The sequence below is a fragment of the Oncorhynchus clarkii genome, chromosome 4 (genome assembly GCF_045791955.1).
Source record: "Oncorhynchus clarkii lewisi isolate Uvic-CL-2024 chromosome 4, UVic_Ocla_1.0, whole genome shotgun sequence".
Classification (NCBI taxonomy): domain Eukaryota; kingdom Metazoa; phylum Chordata; class Actinopteri; order Salmoniformes; family Salmonidae; genus Oncorhynchus; species Oncorhynchus clarkii.
In genome coordinates this window covers 29,728,218-29,745,484 of record NC_092150.1, presented here as the reverse complement: position 1 = coordinate 29,745,484, position 17,267 = coordinate 29,728,218, and the positions used below count along the sequence as shown (strand labels likewise).

Here is a 17,267-nt window from a genome sequence, read left to right as displayed (position 1 = left end):
TTTTGACAGCTGTTTGAAGCTGGTGGACCAAAACCAAAAGTAAAAGGCTCAAGCAAGTCTCCACCTAACATGGAAATTAGATGCGGGGGAGATTTGTTTTGAATGCAGCCTAGCGCTGTTGCAATTAACCTAGAAATTCTAGGTGTGGCACCTTTTTAATCCCCTTCAAGTCACTAGCCTTGTCTGTCTGTCTGTCTGTCTGTCTGTGCCAGCCAGCCAGCCAGCCAGCCAGAGTTGGGCTCAATTCGTATTGACGACAGTCAATTCAGGAAGTAAACTAAAATTACAATTCAATGACTTTTCAATAAACTGAAAAGTAAATTGAAATCAATTTGAAATGAGCCCAACCCTTCTCTCTCTCTTTCTTTCTCTATTTCTCTCTCTCGCCAGGTTCAAGACACGACACACATCTAGGATTAGTTTCATGTGGATCCAGGAGCAGATGGAAGCTTGTGTTTACATCTGTGGTACCAAACCCCCCATCCCAGCTGACTGACACAGTGCCAAGCCTTGGTTGTAAATGAGTTTAGGAGGTGTGGTTGTGTGTGTCTGAGTTTTCTGACTGGTGTGTCACTGCTTTGGAAGCTTCAGGATGTGATTAATCTCTAATCAGAACGTCTGGGAGTAGCAGAGCTGATGGCTAGAGCAGAACCTCACACGGCACCGCCTTGTCCTCTGGAAACTCATAGATCACCACACAGCCAACCCCAATGAAACCTAAAGCAAGTCCCTAACTCCTTCTCTAGCTTATTCTCAACATGATTTCAGCCCTTTTATTTCCATGGCTGATTGATCATGGCTCATTCTTGTCCCTTTACAGCAGACATGGTGGTCAATATGTTTGGTACATCGAAACCTATTATCGAATCGCTATACATATAGAATCGTGAGAATCGCAATGCATATCGTATCGGCGCCTAAGTATCGTGATAATATTGTATTGTGAGGTCACTGGCAATTCCCAGCCCTGCCTGCTAAAGACTGCACTCTGGCACAATATATTGTGATTGTTTTTTCTGCTGGTCACAAGGAAATTTGAAAAGCTTCAGGTGGGTCACTGCACAAGAATGTTAGGTAACGACTGTTTCATATTCCTACCATATAGACTCGCCCAGACCACAGGGCAATCTTGATCAAATATATGTGTGGTTCTCAGTGGCCTTTGTTATTTTTATTTTCCAGGTTGACATTTTGAACAAAACGGCTGTGCTGAGAACATGGGCTGCAGAGGGTTGGTTGCCTTACTGGACATCGCTTAATAAAGTGTAAGAGGTAAGGAGACGAAGAAAAAGGCTGCATGGCATTTGAGGAATGTACTGCACAGTCTATGCAACGACTCCATTTGGACTGGCACCATTGGTGTGACGGGTCTATTAAGTTAATGTGGTCTAAAGCATTTTTGAATACACGCAGTGACAAATTTAGGCTATTTGTGCATGTAATTTATATTTGATGATTTAGCTATGTGTCACCTTTTGGGGTCTGAATTTTAAATTTGGGTTTCTCAAAGTGGGTATTTGGGTTTGCCCAAGTAGAGTAAAGTCATTGTTCAAATTTGTCCAGGTAATAGGTCAAAATGGTGATAGGTAAAGGTTTTGGAATATATTATAGCCTGACTATCTTGAGATAAATGGTTGGTTCTGATGTTGACGTTTGGTTCTGCTGTGACCGCAGTCTCCGTAATAACCGTTCGAATAGCAAAGAAAAACGTTCAGCCTCTATGGAGGCTCTAGTCTAGAGTGTCTGGGTAAATTGTGTTTGAGTGCATTTATAAACTCTCGAAATGGTTAAATGAGTGAGAAATAAATGGCATTGCTGCAATAGATTGTGAGTGGTCAACATACTCATGATACGATATTATCACGATACTTGGGTGCCGATACAAAATGTATTGCAATTCTCATGGATCTACACAGAGTATACCAAACATTACGAACACCCCCTCCCCACCTTTTTTTTTGCCTAAATTTGTCGGGGCTTGGACTCTACACAATGTTCGAAAGCTTTCCACAGGGATGCTGGTCCATGTTGACTCCAATGATTCCCACAGTTGTGTTAAGTTGGTTGGATGTTCTTTGTGTGGTGGACCATTCTTGATACACACAGGAAGCTGTTGAGCATGAAAAACCCAGCAGCGTTGCAGTTCTTGACACTCAAACCGGTGCACCTGGCACCTACTACCAAAGGCACTTACATACTTTGTCTTACCCATTTACCCTCTGAATTGCACACATACACAATCCATGTCTCAACACTTAAAAATCCTTCAACCTATCTCCTCCCCTTCATCTACATTGATTGAAGTGAATTTACAGGTTAACAGGTGACATCAGTAGCTTTCACCTGGATTCATCTGGTCAGTCTGTCAAGGAAAGAGCAGGTGTTTCTAATGTTTTGTACACTCAGTGTATACTATCATAAATTGGCATGCTTAATTATTTTACCATATGTGTGCAGTTTACAAGGTGCTTGTTTAAAAAATACAAGTAATATGATTACTATTACTAAGTATGTGTATATAGTAAATTGTATGTTTTAGGTTTTCAATATATCAAAATGTGTTTCTGGTTATTGATTTGGACACTTTAAAACTGTTTTTTGACTTTGGGCAATTCATCAAAATGTTTTGTCAGCAGAAAGCAGCGACAGCCTAATTTTCAATTTACGTTTTTTGTAATATAAATGTAACTTTATTAACAAAATGAATTTCCAATGGCATTGTACTTAATCTGGTAAAAACTGCTGAATGAGTTAAAAAACATGAGGTGATTTATTTATTTTGATCAAATCACCAAAACGGGTTTGCCCTGACTATTAAGTAGTGATGGGGGAAAACATTGATACAGTTACACTACCGTTCAAAAGTTTGGGGTCACTTAGAAATGTCCTTGTTTTTGAAAGAAAAGCACATTTTTTTTGTCCATTTAAAATAACATCAAATTGATCAGAAATACAGTGTAGACATTGTTAATGTTGTAAATGACTATTGTAGCTGGAAACGGCAGATTTTTCTATGGAATATCTACATAGGCATACAGAGGCCCATTATCATTTTGAGCCTGTAATCAAACCCACAAATGCTGGTGCTCCAGATACTCAACTAGTCTAAAGAAGGCCAGTTGTATTGCTTCTTTAAACAGAACAACAGTTTTCAGCTGTGCTAACATAATTGCAGAAGGGTTTTCTAATGATCAATTAGCCTTTTAAAATAATAAACTTGGATTAGCTAACACAATGTGCCATTGGAACACAGGTGTGATGGTTGCTGATAATGTGCCTCCCGACGCCTATGTAGGTATTCCATAAAAAATCAGCCGTTTCCAGCTACAATAGTCATTTACAACATTAACAATGTCTACACTGTATTTCTGATCAATTTGATGATATTTTAATACACAAAAAATTAGCTTTTCTTTGAAAAACAAGGACATTTTTAAGTGACCCCAAACTTTTGAACGGTAGTGTAAGCCTACGCTCATGATGCATATCGTGGTAGGCGGTGGTAGCGGGCACTGTGGGCAGTTGGCATGGCGTCTTTAATATCGTCCTCTCCTGTGTTGGCCTGGCAGTGCTCATCTCTCTGTCTCTGTCTCTGTCTCTCTCTCCCTCTCTCTGTCTGAACTGGCCACTGTGGGAGAATGGGCAAGTGGCGGGGCTCCTGGCAGCCTCTCCGTCCTCCTGCTGCCATTGGAAACCGCTGCCCTACTCTGACATTCCTGTCTGTGGAGTGTGGGATTCAAACGCAAACAAAGACCCCTTTTGTGCTGTTGGGGCTGTGGATGCATGTGCTTGGGTGGAACACAACTGGTTGCCCAGCTCTGGGGGCTTCAGCAGCCCAGTGGTGGGGAGACGAGCTGGGGTGGGCAGGGAACTGGGCAGCAGCATGGATAGAGAAACAGTAGCTCAAGGTCTAAGCTTTAGCCCAGACACAGTACGGATCACTGACTGTCAGAAGAATCATCAAGCCTGCTGTTTTTGTTTGTCAGTAACTCCACTGTATTCTCCTTCTTCTTGGAATTGTCAGCCTACTAATTAGAAGCCATTAACCACAGTGTGCGCTGGTAGCAGGCACACTCTCTTATTGTCTGATTTAACAGGGAGAGGTGTAACCTGTGTCTGAGAGCGGGAGAGAGAGAGGGTGTATATGCAAAGTGTGGGTAAATGTATATTTGGTTCGTTTCCCGGCAATGAATGTGTTGATGCTCGTTGGTGGTTTCCGACTGCATTAGATTAATGAGGGATTCTCTGCCACTTAGAGCAGAAACTCTCCTCCTCCAGCTCCTTGTCTGAACGGCTGAATATCTTAAATGTCGGCCTGTTTCTATGGCGGAGACATTTTCCCATCCCCACTGTCAGTTCCCTAAAAGCAGTACTGCTGCTTTTCATATGGTGACACTCTGGCTGTCCTACCCCCTTACTAATCGATGGTCCACAAATTCTTTTGAGTTTCCGATGTCAGAATATGTCGGGATGGTACACACAGGCTTGGGCTGAGCTTAGAAAGGACCTATTCTGTATGCCAAGGTCCATACGATCCGGATCAGATTTTTTGTCTTTAATATAGGTACGTTTTACATACCTCCAGTAAGACCCTATGGTTCGTGAACCGTACATGATATAGACAACATCTTGGTGTCATTATACTCCTTAGGCTATAGTGTGCTCTCATATCTGTCTAGATTCCCATTAATTTATTCAACATTAAAAATATTTATCTCACAAGTATCCTTTTTGATTTTGCTTATTTTTAGACATTGTCTGGAACCATATTCTCTTCAAACACGTCACATTTCAAGAGTATGCACTCTGGTACTTGAAAATATGACAATTTTCTGCATAGAAATTGACATTATAGTTCATTAACCAAGCACAGCCCTCCTTTTAGGGTTGCACATTCAGCAAATCACCAACAGAGTTCCCTTCAAATCCATTTTCCCATTCACTGTGGTCGTGGTGCTCATAAAATTGATCAGAATTAGCAGAGAGGCCACTTTGTAAATCTTATGTACTTATAGAGTAGATATTGTTCCAAACAATACGTCTTAAAAAGGGTACTTTTGAGATTGATTCATATTAATATTTTCAATGTTAAATGAATTAATTCATGTGAATGTGTATTTCAGAAGGTCCATATGTTAGAGCACACTAGTAGGAGTATAATGACACCAAGATGTTGTTCGTGCGCACACAATGTCTCTAGGCAACCTGAAGTCGATAGCCAAAGTCTACGCCCCTTCGCCGGTGATTGGTCAACAGTAGGGATTCTTCAATGAAGTGTTTGTTGTCATTCAATGAGAGATTCATTGTTTTCATGCATATTTGTTTTACTTGAGAAATACTGTACCAAACATCTTAGTTAGATGTAAAAATTTTGCGACTAAGATCTTGTTGGCAAAAATGTCAAAATGAATTACCGATTTCTTGAGTTATCTTTGATAAATGCAGACTGTTTTGAGGAAGTGCATACTGGCTACAGTGTCTCAAGATGGACAAACAGTGCTATTGATGCTTTTTTTCCTAATTTCTCTAGCGAAGGTCTTAGAGGTATGGAGGTAGGTCCTCTTTCTGCAGTAGGTAGACCATCATAGGGGGCAGCTCATCCTCCAACAGAGATAAAGGGAGTCTCTCTCTCTGCTCTATAATAGAATAGGGGGATGCGCACTCATGATGGGGCAATTCTCAGCTGTAGAGGAATTCGGCGGAGCTATTTTTACCCTGCATGGCGCGGGCGGTTGCTATGGGGTTGCTGATGGGCACTGACGATATGCTGGCGTCTCGATGCATGCGTTGGTGTGCGTGACGACGAGCTGCGCCAAGGATCCACTTTAGAATGAGTCATATCCTCAGAGCTCCTCTGACCTACATCTGAGTCAGTGCGTGCGCACGCACGCGCGCACACACATGCACACACAGCACATCAGCACAATGCCTGTGAGAGGGGATTGGTGAAAAAGGGTTTGGTGAGTGAGATTTTGTAAGTGGGAGAAAAATCTAATCAAATCTAATTTTATTTGTCACATGCACCTAATACAACAAGTGTATATCTTACACTGAATTGCTTACTTTACAAGCCCTTAACCAACAATGCAGTTCTAAGAAAATAGAGAATAAAATATTTACTAAGTTCGCTAAAGTTAAAAAATAATTGTCCAGGTGGCCATTTGATTAATTGTTCAGCAGTCTTATAGCTTGGGGGTAGAAGCTGTTAAGGAGCCCTTTGGACCTATGCTTGGCGCTCCGGTAACGAATGTGTGCGGTAGCCGAGAGAACAGTCTATGACTTGGGTGACTGGAGTCTTGACCATTTTTTGGGCCTTCCTCTGACACCGCCTAGTATATAGGTTCTGGATGGCAGGAAGCTTGGCCCCAGTGATGAACTGGGCCATATGCACTACCCTCTGTAGCGCCTTATGGTCGGGTGCCGAGCAGTTGCAATACCAGGCGGTGATGCGACCGGTTAGGATGCTCTCGATAGTGCATCTGAATAACTTTTTGAGGATCTGGCAACCTATGCCAGGTCTTTTCAGTCTCCTGAGCGGGAAAGGCGTTGTCGTGCCCTCTTCACAACTTTCTTGGTGTGTTTGACCATGATAGTTTGTCGGTGATGTGGGCACCAAGGAACTTGAAACTCTTGAGCCACTCTACAACAGCCCCGTTGACATAAATTAGGGCACCACACTGGCCACACTGTCCTGGCATCACACTTCCAGGTCTCTGACCTCCTCCCTATAGGCTCTGTATTTGAGACTACTAAGAAATGATGAGGGGGCTCCTGCCTGGGAGGTGTATTAATCGGTTTCTGTGTATATGAGGGAGAAACAGGAAATTTGCGGCTTCAGTGATTGATGAGTGGCTACTTTAAAAACATTTCTCTTCCCCTTTTACCCTCTCATTTTCCATGTCCTTCCCATTATCCTTCATGCCTCCCTCTCTCTTCTTTAACTCTTGTCTCACTACTGCCCCAGAGAAGCCAGGATGCATTTGCTAACTGTGTAATTGGCTTTTGAATGTTGTGATATGCTGGTTAGGGACTTGATTGGCTGTTCAGGGCTCATGGTGACTTTCTCTGCTCAGTGGTTGGCTGCTCAGGGTTTCATGGTGACTGAAAGTGCTCTGTTATTGGCTGCCTGTGGAGCTGTGATGAAGTTAAAGGGGAAGGAAGAGGAAAATAGGTCATTGTGTCAGCGGATCAGTGAAGCACTCAGTGACCTCATAGTTATACAAGCATAGCCTTTAGCTGTAGCTACAGCTAGTGTTGCTGCTGCTACTGCAACTGTTGTTATTTTAGAGGAAATAGAAATGTTGCTGTAGCTTTTTAACCTTAATCCTACTCCCTATCATTCCTCTTCTCTCACGTCATGCTCTGTCTGCATGTTTTTCTTCGTGGCAATTCCAATGTTATGGACTTGCACGCAAAATCGCAACTTTAATGTGTCAAAGAATTTACAAAAAATATACATTTAAACTTTTATGTGTGTATAATAGCCCTAGGGGGGGTGTTTATACCCCAAAAGCTAACTTCTAAATATTGGCATGTTGGAGAAATAAAGCAAATACGAAACGTTATGGATGTTGTTGACAAGCTTTTAGAGGAGACTGAACATATTAGTGAAAGTCTGTACGTCTTAACATGGATAGCCATTTCAAAGGAAAGGCTTGGCTGAGCACAAAAAACTATACTTTTTTAAAGGTTGTCATTTCCATTATTACTTTAGAGACGAAAAATGACTTATGGATGTTACACCCTCCGTTATGGTTGTTACAGTCTGAAATAGACAATCAAATGAGAAAAATATCCGCAAAAGGCATAGTAACTTATAGGCCCGGGCGGCATTAGTATTTTACTATACAGTATATACTGGTATTGATGCACGCACCGGTTTCGGTTTTTACTTTACTTTTTATAACGGTATTTCAATTTGTAATGCGATACACCACTCCAGCGCATGTAACGTCTTTTTTTATACTTTACTCCGTTTCCTAATTGAGTCGTCTCTCCCGCTACTCCTGGATGCCGCTTCCCCATACGCTTCCTATACAAAGCTCTGCACCCTATCACTCGAGCACTTGCTGTGCCGTTCACTCTTCCTGCATGGTCAGATGCTACAAGATGTTGGTGACAATGATGCTGATTTCCACTTTGCTTCTGAATATAAATCCACAAGTGTTCTATAATTACACTATTAGTTTGTATTATACTGTCTACAAACAGCTAGTTTGTCTTTTCTTATAAAGTTGTGGCTAAACTAAATTGTGTTAGCTGCTAATGCTAATTTCTAGTTAGCTAGCTAGGTAATTAGCTTAATGTAAAAAGTCAGCTCAAACGTAGCTAGGTAATACAGCCTGATACCAGTGCTGGTGTAGGCCTAGATCAGCATGTTGTTTGGGCAACGATATCTTCTAAATCAGAGAAAAATAGTCTAAGCATGAATATGTTAGCTAGCACTGGCTAGCTAGTTTGTTAAGTAAATATTTTCTTAACTGCATTGTTGGTTAATGGCTTATAAGTCTGCATTTCACGGTAAGGTCTACACTTGTTGTATTCGGCGCATGTGACAAATAAAATGTGATTTTATTTTATTTACTTGGGGTGCGAAAGTTTAAACGAAGTTGGGATCCTTAATGCTACGAAAAATCAGCATGCAGTATGTACAATGTTGGTCCCATGTTTGATCCCAAAAAGCTAATTTCTCTCATTTTTTTGGCACAAATTTGTTTACATTTCTGTTAGTGATCATTTCTCCTTTGCCATGATAATCCCATTTACCTGACAGGTGTGGCATATCAGTAAACTGATTAAACAGCATGATCATTATACCGGTGCACCTTGTGCTGGTGTAACAGTATAACTTTAGACCGTCCCCTCGCCCATACCCGGGCGCGAACCAGGGACCCTCTGCACACATCAACAACAGTCACCCACGAAGCATCGTTACCCATCGCTCCACAAAAGCCGCGGCCCTTGCAGAGCAAGGGGAACTACTACTTCAAGGTCTCAGAGCAAGTGACGTCACCGATTGAAACGCTATTTAGCACGCACCACCGCTAACTAAGCTAGCCGTTTCACATCCGTTACACTGGGGACAATAAAAGGCCACTATAATCTGCAGTTTTTTCACACAACGCAATGCCACAGATGTTTCAAGTTTTGGCATGCTGACTGCAGGACTGTCCACCAGAGCTGTTGCCAGATAATTTAATGTTCATTTCTCTACCATAAGCCTCCAACATCGTTTTAGAAAATTTGGCAGTACTTCCAACCGGCTTCGCAAACGCAGACCCCGCCAGCCGAGCACCACCAAATCTGGCTTCTTAACCTGCGGGATCGTCTGAGATCAGCCACTCGGACTGCTGATAAAACTGTGGGTTTGTACAACTGAAGAATTTCTGCACAAACTGTTAAACTGAGTGCTCATCTGCGTGCTTGTCGTCCTCACCAGGGTCTTGGCCTGACTGCAGTTCAGCGTCGTAACTGACTTCAGTGGGTAAATGCTCACCTTCGATGGCCACTCACATGCTGGAGAAGTGTGCTCTTCACAGATGAATCCCGGTTTCAACTGTACCGTGCAGATAGCAGACATTATGTATGACGTCTTGTGGGTGAGCGGTTTGCTGATGTCAACGTTGTGAACAGAGTGTCCCATGGTGGCGATGGGGTTATGTTATGGGCAAGCATAAGCTACGGACAATGAACACAATTGCATTTTATTGATGGCAATTTGAATGCACAGAGATACCGTGACGAGATCCTGAGGCCCATTGTTGTACCATTCGTCCGCCGCCATCACCTCATGTTTAAGCGCGATTATGCACAGCCCCATGTCGCAAGGATCTGTACACAATTCCTGGAAGCTGAAAATGTCTCAGTTCTTCCATGGAGATGTGTCGCTCTGCATGATTCAAATGGTGGTCACACCAGATACTGACTGGATTCCTGATCCACACCCCTCCCTTTTTTTAAAGTATCTGTGACCAACAGATGCATATCTGTATTCCCAGTCATGTGAAGTCTATAGATTAGGGCCTAATGAATTTGTTTCAATTGACTGATTACCATATACAGTGCATTCGGAAAGTATTCAGACCCTTTCCCCTTTTCCACATTTTGTTACATTGCAGCCTTAATCTAAAATGTATTATATTGATTTTTTTCCTCATCAATCGACACACACAACCCCATAATGACAAAGCGAAAACAGGATTTTGACATTCTTGCAAATGTATAAAATAAAAATAAATAAAAATAAACTTATTTACATCAGTATTCAGACCCTTTGCTTTGAGACTCGAAATTGAGCTCAGGTGCGTCCAGTTTTCATTGATCAAAAATCATTGAGATGTTTCTACAACTTGATTTGAGTCCACCTGTGGTAAATTCAATTGATTGGACATGATTTGGAAAGGCACACACCTGTCTATATATGGTCCCACAGTTGACAGTGCATGTCAGCGTGGAAACCAAGCCATGAGGTCGCAGGAATTGTCCGTAAAGCGCAGAGACAGGATTGTGTCGAGGCACAGATCTGGTGAAGGGTACCAAAAACTTTCTGCAGCTTTGAAGGTCGCCAAGAACACATTGGCCTCCATTCTTAAATGGAAGAAGTTTGGAACCACCAAGACTATTCCTAGAGCTGGCAATCTGGCCAAACTGAGCAATCAGTAGAGAAGGGCCTTGGTCAGGGAGGTGAACAAAAACCCGATGGTCACTCTGACAGAGCTCCAGAGTTCCTCTGGTGTAGTAATGCAGAGATGGTAGTCCTTCTGGAAGGTTCTCCCATCTCCACAATCAGGCCTTTATGGTAGATTGGCCAGAGGGAAGCCACTCATCAGTAAAAGGCACATGACATCCCACTTGGAGTTTTTCAAAAGGCACCCAAAGGACTCTGACCATGAGAAACAAGATTATCTGGTCTGATGAAACCAAGATTGAACTATTTGGCTTGAATGCCATGTGTCACGTCTGGAGGAAACCTGGCTCCATCCATACGGTGAAGCATGGTGGTGGCCGCATCATGATGTGGAGATGTTTTTCAGCTGCAAGGACTGGGAGACTAATCAGGATCGAGGGAAAGATGAACGGAAAAAAGTACAGAGAGATCCTTGATGAAAACCTGCTTCAGAAAGCACAAGAATTCAGACTGGAGCGAAGGTTCACCTTCCAACAGGACATCGACCCTAAGCACACAGCCAAGACAATGCATGAGTGGCTTCTGAATGTCCTTGAGTGGCCCAGCCAGAGCCCAGACTTGAACCCGATTGAACATCTCTGGAAAGACCTGAAAATAGCTGTGCAGCAACGCTCTCCATCCAACCTGAAAGCTTGAGAGGATGTGCAGAGAAGAATGGGAGAAACTCCGCAAATACAGGTGCGCCAAGCTTGTAGAGTCATACCCAAGAAGACTCGAGGCTGTAATCGCTGCCAAAGGTGCTTCAAGAAAGTGCTGAGTATGGGTTTGAATGCTTATGCAAACATTTCTAAAAACCTCTTTTTGGTTTGTCATTATGGGGTATTGTGTGTAGATTGATGAGGGGAAAAAACAATTTAATCATTTTTAGAAAAAGGCTGTAACATAATAAATGTGGAAAAAGTCAAGGAGTCTGAATACTTTCCTAATGCACTGTAACTCTGTAAAATCTTTGAAATTGTTGCGTTTATTTTTGTTCAGTGCAGAGTCACAGTGCAGTTATCACAAAATGTAAACTCAGCAAAAAAAGAAACGTTCTCTCACTGCCAACTGCGTTTATTTTCAGAAAAATGTAACACATGTAAACATTTGTATGAACGCAACACGATTCAACAACTGAGACATAAACTGAACAGGATCCACAGACATGTGACTAACAGAAATTGAATAATGTGTCCCTGAACAAAGGGAGGGTCAAAATTAAAAGTAACAGTCAGTATCTGGTGTGGCCACCAGCTGCATTAAGTACTGCAGTGCATCTCCTCCTCATGGACTGCACCAGATTTGACAGTTTTTGCGGTGAGATGTTACCCCGCTCTTCCACCAAGGCACCTGCAAGTTCGCGGACATTTTGGGGGGGAATGTCCCTAGCCCTCACCTTCCGATCCAACAGGTCCCAGACATGCTCAATGGGATTGAGATCCGGGCTCTTCGCTGGCCATGGCAGAACACTGATATTCCTGTCTTGCAAGAAATCACGCACAGAACGAGCAGTATGGCTAGTGGCATTGTCATGCTGGAGGGTCATGTCAGGATGAGCCTGCAGGAAGAGTACCACATGAGGGAGGAGGATGTCTTCCCTGTAACGCACAGCGTTGAGATTGCCTGCAATGACACCAAGCTCAGTCCCATGGTGCTGTGACACATCGCCCCAGATCATGATGGACCCTTCACCTCCAAATCGATCCCGCTCCAGAGTACAGGCCTCAATGTAACGCTCATTCCTTCGACGATAGTTGCGAATCCGACCATCACCCCTGGTGAGACAAAACCACGACTCGTCAGTGAAGAGCACTTTTTGCTTGTCCTGTCTGTTCCATCGACGGTCGGTTTATGCCCATAGGCGACGTTGTTGCCGGTGATGTCTGGTGAGGACCTGCCTCACAACAGGCCTACAAGCCCTCAGTCCAGCCTCTCTCAGCCTATTGCAGGCAGTCTGAGCACTAATTGAGGGATTGTGCTTTCCTGGTGTAACTCGAGCAGTTGTTTTTGCCATCCTGTACCTTTCCATTAGGTGTGATGTTTGGATGTACCGATCCTGTGCAGGTGTTGTTACACGTGGTCTGCCACTGCGAGGATGATCAGCTGTCCGTCCTGTCTCCCTGTAGCGCTGTCTTAGGCGTCTCACAGCACAGACATTGCAATTTATTGCCCTGTCCACATCTGCAGTCCTCATGCCTCCTTGCAGCATGCTTAAGGCACGTTCACGCAGATGAGCAGGGACCCTGGGCATCTTTCGTTTCTTGTTTTTCAGAGTCAGTGGAAAAGCCTCTTTAGTTAGTGTCCTCAGTTTTCATAATTGTGATCTTAATTTCCTACCATCTGTAAGTTGTTAGTCTCTTTTTGAATATATTTGTTTTATTTCACCTTTATTTGACCTTGTAGGCCAGTTGAGAACAAGTTCTCATTTACAACTGTGACCTGGCCAAGATAAAGCAAAGCAGTGCGACAACAATGACATGGAGTTACACATGGGATAAACAAACGTGCAGTCAATAACACAATATAAAAATCTGTATACAGTGTGTGCAAATGAAGTAAGGAGGTAAGTCAATATAGAGGGCAATAGTGGTGAAGTAATTACAATTTAGCAATTTACACTGGAGTGATATGTGCAGATGAGGATGTGCAAGTAGAAATACTGGTGTGCAAAAGAGCAGACAAAACAATATGGGGTTGAGGTAGGTAGTTGGTTGGATGTTGTCACGATCATCGTAAGGAGCGGACCAAAATGCAGCGTGGTATGTGTTCATAATGATTTTGTAATTAAAGAAAGCACTGAACACTGAATACAAACTATACAAAACAATAAACGAATAACGACCGTGGGGCTGACTCTCGGGCTTCCATCCACGCCGCCGTGCTGCCTCCTCATACCAGCGCCTCTCCGCCTTCGCCGTCTCCAGCTCTTCTTTGGGGTGGCGATGTTCTCCTGGCTGTGCCCAGGGTCCTTTACCGCCCAATACGTCCTCCCATGTCCAGTCCTCCTTGCGCTTGGTCCTGTTGTGGTGGGTGATTCTGTCACGATCGTCGTAAGGAGCGGACCAAAATGCAGCGTGGTATGTGTTCATGATGATTTTTTAATTAAAGAAAGCATTGAACACTGAATACAAACTATACAAAACAATAAACTAATAATGACCGTGACGCTATAATGAGAACTGTGCTGACACAAGCAACTAACATAGACAATCACCCACAACCCACAATGACAAAACAGGCTACCTAAATATGGTTCCCAATCAGAGACAATGACTAACACCTGCCTCTGATTGAGAACCATATCAGGCCAAACATAGAAATAGACAAACTAGACACACAACAGAATGCTCACTCAGGTCACACCCTGACCAAACAAAACATAGAAAGATACAAAGCAAACTATGGTCAGGGTGTGACAGATGTGCTATTTACAGATGGGCTGTGTACAGCTGCAGTGATCGATAAGCTGCTCTGACAGCTGATGCTTAAAGTTAGTGAGGGAAATATAAGTCATTGTTCCAGTCATTGGCAGCAGAGAACAGCAGAGAGCTATGGGTGGGTGTTGTTATCGTGACAAGTGAGCTGAGATAAGGCGGAGCATTACGTAGCATGGACTTATAGATGACCTGGAGCCAGTGGGTCTGGCGACGAATATGTAGCGAGGGCCAGCCGACTAGAGCATACAGGTCACAGTTGTGGGTGGTATAAGGGGCTTTGGTGACAAAATGGATGGCACTGAGATAGACGAGTAGAGTATTTGAAGCTATTTTGTAAATTACATCGCCGAAGTCGAGGATCGATAGGATAGTCAGTTTTACGAGGGTATGTTTGGCGGCGTGAGTGAATGAGGCATTGTTGCGAAATATGAAGCCGATTCTAGATTTAATTTTGGATTGGAGATGTTTAATATGAGTCTGGAAGGAGAGTTTACAGTCAATCCAGACACCTAGGTATTTGTAGTTGTCCACATATTCTAAGTCCTAACCGTCCAGAGTAGTGATGCTAGTCGGGCGGGCGGGTGCGGGCAGCGAATGGTTGAAAAGCATGCATTTGGTTTGACTAGCGTTTAAGAGCAGTTGGAGGCCACAGTAGGAGTGTTTTTATGTTATTGAAGCTTGTTTGGAGGTTAGTTAACACAGTGTCCAAAGAAGGGCCAGATGTATACAGAGTGGTGTCGTCTGCGTAGAGGTGAATCGATTTATGATTTAGAGGTTGACCGATTATGATTTTTCAACGCCGATACCGATTATTGGAGGACCAAAAAAAGTCGGTGCCGATTAATCGGAAGATTTTTGAAAATGTATTTGTAATAATGACAATTACAACAATACTGAATGAACACTTATTTTAACTTAATATAATACATCAATAAAATCAATTTAGCCTCAAATAAATAATGAAACATGTTCAATTTGGTTTAAATAATGCAAAAACAAAGTGTTGGAGAAGAAAGTAAAAGTGCAATATGTGCCATGTAAGAAAGCTAACATTTAAGTTCCTTGCTAAGAACATGAGAAGATATGAAAGCTGGTGGTTCCTTTTAAGCTGGTAGTTCCTTTTAACAACAATATTCCCAGGTAATAGGTTTTAGGTTGTAGTTATTATAGGAATTATAGGACTATTTCTCTCTATACAATTTGTATTTCATATACCTTTGACTATTGGATGTTCTTATAGGCACTTTAGTATTGCCAGTGTAACAGTATAGCTTCCGTCCCTCTCCTCGCTCCTACCTGGGCTCGAACCAGGAACACATCGACAACAGCCACCCTTGAAGCAGCGTTAACCATGCAGAGCAAGGGGAACAACTACTCGAAGTCTCAGAGCGAGTGACGTTTGAAACGCTATTAGCGCGCACCCCGCTAGCTAGCTAGCCATTTCACATCGGTTACACCAGCCTAATCGGGAGTTGATAGGCTTGAAGTCATAAACAGCGCAATGCTTGAAGCATTGCAAAGAGCTGCTGGCAAAACGCATGAAAGTGCTGTTTGAATGAATGTTTACGAGCCTGCTGGGGCCTACCATCGCTCAGTCAGACTTCTCTATCAAATCATAGACTTTATTATAACATAATAACACACAGAAATACAAGTCTTAGTTTACGGATTTGACCATATTAATAACCTATCATCTCGAAAACAAAACGTTTATTCTTTCAGTGAAATTCGGAACCGTTCTATATTTTATCTAACGGGTGGCATCCATAAGTCTAAATATTCCTGTTACATTGCACAACCTTCAATGTTATTATCATAATTATGTAAAATTCTGGCAAATTAGTTCGCAACGAGCCAGGTGGCCCAAACTGTTGCACATACCATGACTCTGCGTGCAATGAACGCAAGAGAAGTGACACAATTTCACCTGGTTAATATTGCCTGCTAACCTGGATTTTTTTTAGCTAAATATGCAGGTTTAAAAATATATACTTCTGTGTATTGATTTTAAGAAAGGCATTGATGTTTATGGTTAGGTAGATTCGTGCAACGATTGTGCTTTTTTCTCAAATGCGCTTTTGTTAAATCATCCCCCGTTTGGCGAAGTTGGCTGTCTTTGTTAGGAAGAAATAGTCTTCACACAGTTCGTAACGAGCCAGGCGGCCCAAACTGCTGCATATACCCTGACTTGTTGCAAGAGAAGGGCCCCATTTTTCCTAGTTAAAAGAAATTCATGTTAGCAGGCAATATTAACCAAATATGCAGGTTTAAAAATATATACTTGTGTATTGATTTTAAGAAAGGCATTGATGTTTATGGTTAGGTACACAAAGTAAGGCAGGTGGTTAGAGCGCTGGACTAGTTAACCGTAAGGTTGCAAGATTGAATCCCCGAGCTGACAAGGTAAAAATATGTCGTTCTGCCCCTGAACAAGGCAGTTAACCCACTGTTCTTAGGCCATCATTAAAAATAAGAATCCGTTCTTAAATGACTTGCCTAGTTAAATAAAGGTGTAAAAAAAAAAGAAGGCCTAATCGGTGTCCAAAAATACCGATTTCCGATTGTTATGAAAACTTGAAATCGGCCATAATTAATCGTCCGACCTCTAGTTAACACAGTGTCCATAGAAGGGCCAGATGTATACAGAATGGAGTTGTCTGCGTAGAGGTGGATCAGGGAATCACCCACAGTAAGAGTGGCGTCGTTGTAATCAGGAGAACAGTTTTCAGTTGTGCTAACTAACATACTTGCAAAAGGGTTTTCTAATGATCAATTATCCTTTTAAAATTATTAACTTAGATTAGCTAACACAACGTGCCATTGAAACACAGGAGTGATGGTTACTGATAATTGGCCTCTGTACGCCTATGTAGATTTCAGTTTCCAGCAGTTTCCAGCTACAATAGTCATTTACAACATTAACTATGTCTACACTGTATTTCTTACTGCATCTGATCAATGTGATGTTCTTTAAAAAATGTGCTTTTCTTTAAAAACAAGGACATTTCTAAGTGACCACCCCAAACTTTTGAACGGTAGTGTATGTCTCATTTGCATATCTTGTTACATTATGTGCCTATATTCAACAGGTAAAGGTTACTTTTGATATAGGCCTATATAAAGATAAATAATTACCTATTAAGGTGTGGTGCCTGGCCTTGTAT

At 42.4% G+C, this 17,267-nt stretch overlaps 1 protein-coding gene across 2 annotated transcripts in view; it reads left to right on the top strand.

The window, feature by feature from the left end:
• Window positions 1-17,267, top strand: part of LOC139406702 (clock circadian regulator a) — a 72,573-nt gene that overhangs the window by 16,713 nt on the left and 38,593 nt on the right. Inside the window, exon 2 of one of the 2 annotated variants that reach the window (XM_071149626.1) lies at window positions 1,183-1,272. The exons of the other annotated variant lie outside the window; for it this stretch is intronic. The gene's annotated coding sequence lies outside the window, so the exon portion shown is untranslated. The remainder of the gene's footprint in view (window positions 1-1,182; window positions 1,273-17,267) is intronic. 2 annotated transcript variants of the gene reach the window in all.